The sequence below is a fragment of the Mugil cephalus genome, chromosome 23, assembly GCF_022458985.1.
Source record: "Mugil cephalus isolate CIBA_MC_2020 chromosome 23, CIBA_Mcephalus_1.1, whole genome shotgun sequence".
NCBI classification, from domain to species: domain Eukaryota; kingdom Metazoa; phylum Chordata; class Actinopteri; order Mugiliformes; family Mugilidae; genus Mugil; species Mugil cephalus.
In genome coordinates, this window is record NC_061792.1 from 12,957,431 (window position 1) to 12,963,687 (window position 6,257).

Genomic DNA, 6,257 nt, shown 5'->3' on the forward strand with positions numbered 1-6,257 from the left:
TCTTGATGTAGAAATATGGATTGTTTTTCTAATTTAATAGAATTTTATTTAAAATATTAAATTGTAATATAAAATAATAACAGCGCTTCGAAAAAATATCATTCGTAAAGAATAGTTTATTTTAATCCTGAGTAGTTATTTCCCTCTTATCAGTGCATATATTTCACTTTTTAGGTTAATTTCACAGACCGGAAGTACTATCCGTATGCAATATATTAAACTTAACACTTCACATGTAATGACAGTTTCTGTCCACTAGAGGGCAGCAACACTCGTTGTCTGTATGTGAGTCCACAGACATGATAGAGTGAGAGCCACAGGCTAGGCTAGGTTAGCTGATGCTAATTACAGCGGATTTTCTGTGTCTGCTCTATTTAACTACTTTATTTCACATAAATGACCCCTCGGATTAACGCTGTTCCACAACTTTTAAATGCGAATCGCATTCCTCTCATAGTTTCGCATTTCATTATTTATATATTTCTTGTTTTATAATAAGTCTTACAGTAAACTGAAGCTGTAGCATTTGTGCTAGTTACATGTTCCCGATTGGTAAATTTAATCCGCTACCATCAAATTAAACAATATCGACAGTAACGCAAAACAATCAGTGAAATAAAATAGATATTTGATGATGTGTTTGAATTGTTTTGATCTGTGTGTTGAAAACTGGCCCCTTATTTTAAAGAAAACACCGCCAGTATCAATGGGGACGATGGTTAGCTCTACTACTAGCTTGGCTGTAGTTACACTTTACGGCCACAAGAGGGCCTGACTTTAACATACGGCTCTGTGTTTGGACATTAACTGGTTATAGATTTGTTTTTCGTGGACTGTATCTAACTAGATCTGTAACGAATAATTAATTAGAGCTGAGGTCTGATCCTATAATGTTTTGGTATAATTTTAAAATATTCTTTTCATTTCTATACAGTTATTGACCCCAATACTTCGGGTGTAACGACTTCAGAGACGTAGGTGTAGTTACAAACTGTAGCCACCGGAGGGCAGTGAACAAACAACCTCATCAATCAACCACAATTATCATATATAATCGTATTTATTCATCGTTCTCAATTAAATATTATTCAGCCTTTTCACCTGAAATTATCTTCAGGGACATTTATAAATTATTAAAATATTCCAACTAAAGGAAATTGATAATCACTACAAGGAGAATTTATTGATATTTTCCTAATTATAGGCTGTGGCTAAGAGAAACTTTGACATGGAAATACATGCTCATTAAAAATGCCAACAAGGTGAAATAAATATCTTTTATTGTTTTCATTGTCATAGTCATAATTGTTGTAATTATTAACATAGAAATGTTGCAGAGTTTTGCCAAAAAGAGCAACAATTCAATGACACCACTGTGTCTCTCAGGACCCAACCATGGATAAAATCTCCTACTTAAAAATAAAGTAAAACTTAATATATATATTATTTACCACTGATATAAACCGACACAATGGTCACAAATCAAAGAATTATAAATATGGTTTCGTTTACAATACACAGAGACCAAACATGAGAGATATATGTGTACTTTTGGTTTTATAAAATGAAAAAAGGGGAAAATATAGTTTTATGCATTCGTACATTATCTTATTGTTTATTTATATATTTCTTAGATTTGACTTTTATTATTTTAACATTCTCAACCCTACAGTCAGGATGCTCAAGGCATTTTAGACGCAGTGTTCAATCAACACAATCTGAAGTAAATACATATTTAAAAAGTCACATGAAAAGATAGAAATTACACACACAATCATTACATCTATACAAGTGTAAATCAAGTGAACACCAATTCCATGTCATAGTAATGTAATACTAAAAATTAAATTTAAAATTAAATTATTTCCATAGTCTTTCTGCACTGGAGTTCATAGTTCAAATATTTTTATTTTCAAGTACCAATATGCATGGAATATTTTTCTATTTTAAAAGCATTTATATTTAAATGGAATATAAAAAATAATAACAGTCCTTCTTGAAAAAGTTTCATTTATAAGTGGTACTTTATTTTCATTCACTACAGCACACAGGTGTTTCGACTTTTACTTTTGAATGTTAACCGGAAGTACTGTCCGTATTTAATTTTAATTAACTTAACGCTTCACGTGTAATGACAGTTTCTGTCCACTAGAGGGCAGCAACACTCGTTGTCTGTATGTGAGTCCATAGACATGATAGAGTGAGAGCCACAGGCTAGGCTAGGTTAGCTGATGCTAATTACAGCGGATTTTCTGTGTCTGCTCTATTTAACTACTTCATTTCACATAAGTGACACCTCGGATTAACGCTATTCCACAACTTTTCAGTACGAATCGCATTCCTCTCATAGTTTAGGATTTTATAAGATAAACTAAATCTGTAGCACTTTCGCAAGTTCTATTGTCCGTTTAGCAATTTTAATATGCTACCATCGACATCAATGCATGACTAAAACAATCAGTGAAATAAAAGAAAGAGAATTATTTTGAAGTATGTGTTGAAGAACTCGCGGCTTATTTTAGAGAAGATGAAGCTCTCCTCTTGACTCCACCTCCCAGTAACATGGTCCAGTCAGAGTCTCTCTACACACAAGCTGCTGCTGATTCAACCTCTGGATCATCAGGACTCAGCTCATCCTCTCTCAGCTCACATACCGTCCTGTTTAGAACAATGGCCAACATCTGGAGAGAGAGAAGAAGAAAGAACAGAGGAGATGATTTAGTGCTTCATCTCTCACTCTAAACGTATTCAGCTGAAGGAGATTAACAACCAATCAAGGCCTAAATCAACAGTCCCAACTTTTAAAATGTGAATATCTGCTACTTTTCTTTCTCATCAACTGAATTTCCTCCAGTTTGAAATTGTTGGTGGAACAAAAGAAGTGATCTGGACATGTTGCCTTCAGCTGTAGGAAATCAGAAAAGTAGTTTTTCTCCAGTTTCTGCTCATTTTAAAGAGAAACTAATTGATGAATAAGAACAGACCTTTATATTCACCTCATTTGAACTGATGCTCAACCTGTAGACCCAACACCTCACAGCTGCTACCAATGGAAATGATTGATTTCTTTCTGAAGCTGAACATTTAGGTTATTAAAGTTACAGCTAAATAAAGCAGTAAACTAACAAATCTTTCCATTTAAGATGCTGTGACCATTCAAACGACTCCCTTTGCTTTAACTAAATCACTTAATCATTGTCCTCCTGCCAACAGAGAAGGCCTAGTTTGGAAAACAACCACTTTTAAAGTAAAAGTTTAAACTGGATGAGAAATATATAGAAATATGTGTAAATATATCCACATATAACTACACGCTCTTAGAAATGACACTGTGAACGGACCAGGATGAGTGTGGAACCGGATATTATTGACATAGTATAAAGCAAGGACGCAGAAAAACGTGACACAGCAATAAATGTTTGCAAAAAATGTTCCTGATTAAGTTGCGTAATAGCAGCAGCAGTGTTTCTAAAAGGAGCCGCGAACATGTGTCCTCTCACTTTGAGCTACTTTGAATGAATAAACCAAAACTCACCGGCTCGGCTGCGTGCTGTCACAAAATACCCGCTTACTGACCAAAAACACAACTATTGTGAGGAGAGTGTCGCCCTGTTTCGCTCAGTTTTCTTTTTCTCTTTGGATGAAGCCGCAGTAACAACAGCCGCTGGCCACGCCCCCTGCGTAACGCGTACAGTGCGTCATTACGTAAGTCTGTGACCCTCTACGTACTTTTTCATTCTTTATTTACATCGAAATAACTAAAAAACACAATGAATCTCATATTTTCTCCAAATAACATTTGAATCAACACTAAAATGCATCAATGTAAATTAATTAATACATTCATTCAAGTTATTTTGTTCTAAAGTCGTACAACGTTTGGCTAATACACACAATTTATGCGATTTCACATAATTTACCTTAAAAATAGTATCTTTTCTTTATAATTATTTTCTCATAATCACAAATACTTAACTATTTGCTTCATCTGCTCCACTTAAGTTACTCCATTTATTCAAGTGATACAATGTTTTGTTTCATTTCATTTACAGTTAATTATGTTTCTTGTGTCCATTCATGTATGATTATTTTGTGTGTTTTGTTGTACACGTTTGAAATAAACTAACTCACTTAATCATCGTCCTTGTGAGGGACCGAGCTGCAAAACATGAGGAGTCACAGGTAGATTTTAAAAACAATTCACAAAATACAAATAAGTTCTGCGCCCATACAAGAGGTCAAATAACAAAACTGAACTCAGGCTATAATAATAAAGCAACTTGACAAACCAACTGCCCTAACAAAACTCAACTGACCTAATGAACAGAGAACAAAGGGGACTTATATAGTAGTGATCAGGCCAAGTATACACAAAGGGAACAGATAAAACACTAACACATTAACTAACAAAAGAAACAACACAGGACAGTTCGTCTACCAGTCAAATAAACATTCCATTAAACCAAATCCAAAGTATTCAAACAAACCTGGGGACCTTTCCTTTTGCCCACTTCTGGCCAGATGACCTGAAATTTATGTGTTGTCATTGAAGTGTTGACATGGTTATATGATGATACGAGATGAATAAGCATAATCTTAAAGCCTGACATTAAAATATTAAACTAATGATAACAGGAAAGTATTAATCATTATAGTAAAATCATAAGAACATTTCCCACCTTTACTTTGCATGATATTTAATAACAATTATCAACAATGATAATAATATGCATTTATCCATGACTTCATATAGGCCATTAGTGGAACTTTGGCCCCATCTGAAAATAATAACTGCAAAAAAAATATATTTATGTGTCTGAATAATTCAAGAGGAAGTGGACTTTATTTGTTGGTTCTGTTAGAATAGATTGATTTCAGCTCTGTTGATGATGTTAAATGAGAAACATGTGGATGAAGCTCTCCTCTTGACTCCACCTCCCAGTAACATGGTCCAGTCAGAGTCTCTCTACACACAAGCTGCTGCTGATTCAACCTCTGGATCATCAGGACTCAGCTCATCCTCTCTCTGTGCAAACTCTCCCATGTTGCGAACAATGACTCACAGCTACAGAGAGAAGAAGAAAGAAGAGAGGAGGTTGATTTAGTGTTTCCAGAGACTCTTTTCATCAGGTGTCAGTCAGTGATGCAGCACATCCAGTATAAAGAGCAGCAGGGACTTCAGTCCTGTTCAGAGCAGCTGTGGAGCTCAGCCAGCTTCCTTCAGCTTCATGTTAACGTGTTGGAGCTGGAAGCTCACAGACCTGCACAGACTTTTAGCATCAAGTCTGTTTCCTCTGCACATTTCTCTCAAGTCCACAGAGGAAAATAAACTGCTGAGAGTCATCAACGCTTCATTACTGCACAAACACTTTAGTGATGGATTTCCAGCTGTTCCATTTCAATAAAGAGTCTGAGTGTGTTGATGAACATCTCATGTGTTTCTGAAGCATCAGCTGACTAAGAAACATTGAAGATATCTGATGAAACTAATGACAGAGATACAGATGTGATGACTGGACCTCAGCAGAGGTTCTGCTCTGTAGAAAGACCACATGGTTACTAAATGTAATGATGGTTCTGTGATTTACAGGCTTCAGTCAGACTGATCTCAGAGCTGTGACAAAGATGAAACTGATCAGTTGTTTAGTTTTGAGGTGAGAGAACAAAGATTCTGAGATCAGATCTGATGAATGAGGACCACTGTCTCTATTCATCTAGTAAGGCTGTCAGCTGGAATCCACATTTATTTCCTGAAAACATCAACACAACAAGCTTCAGGATGATCTGATTGTCTGACTGTTGTCTCTGTCTTTCTGTCCAGTCTGTCTCCATTCTCCTCTGACAGCATCACTGAAGAAAACAGCAGCAGGTTTCCAGGAAACACTTTAGATTCTGTGTCTAGTACAAAACTACTGGAAGAAGAATGAACTGACTCCAACCCTCCACTCACCTCAGAGTCTCCAGTCTACAGTCTGGATCTTCACAAGATCAAGAAGCTGCTTCACATCTGAATCCTGCAGGTTGTTGTAACTCAGGTCAGAAGTTTCAGATGGGAGGGGTTGGACTTCAGAGCTGAGACCCAGATAATCACAGCTGATCTTTGACAACATGCAGTACCTTAATCTGAATAAAGAATAAAATATGTTAATAAAATAATTGATAATCAATCAGATGTGTTCAGGTTTTAATGTTCAGATCAACATTACTACGTCCTAATCAATGAGCTGTTCTCTAAAATGAGAAGAGTGACTTTGTCC

General features: G+C 35.8%; 1 long non-coding RNA gene across 1 annotated transcript; it reads right to left on the minus strand.

Moving 5' to 3' along the window:
* Positions 1–1,263: 1,263 nt before the first annotated feature.
* LOC125001052 lies at positions 1,264–3,623 on the minus strand. Its single transcript, XR_007111458.1, has 2 exons — positions 3,536–3,623; positions 1,264–2,681 (listed from the first exon to the last, which is right to left on the minus strand). It is a non-coding gene; the product is annotated as an uncharacterized LOC125001052 (long non-coding RNA).
* Between the last annotated feature and the right edge of the window lie 2,634 nt (positions 3,624–6,257).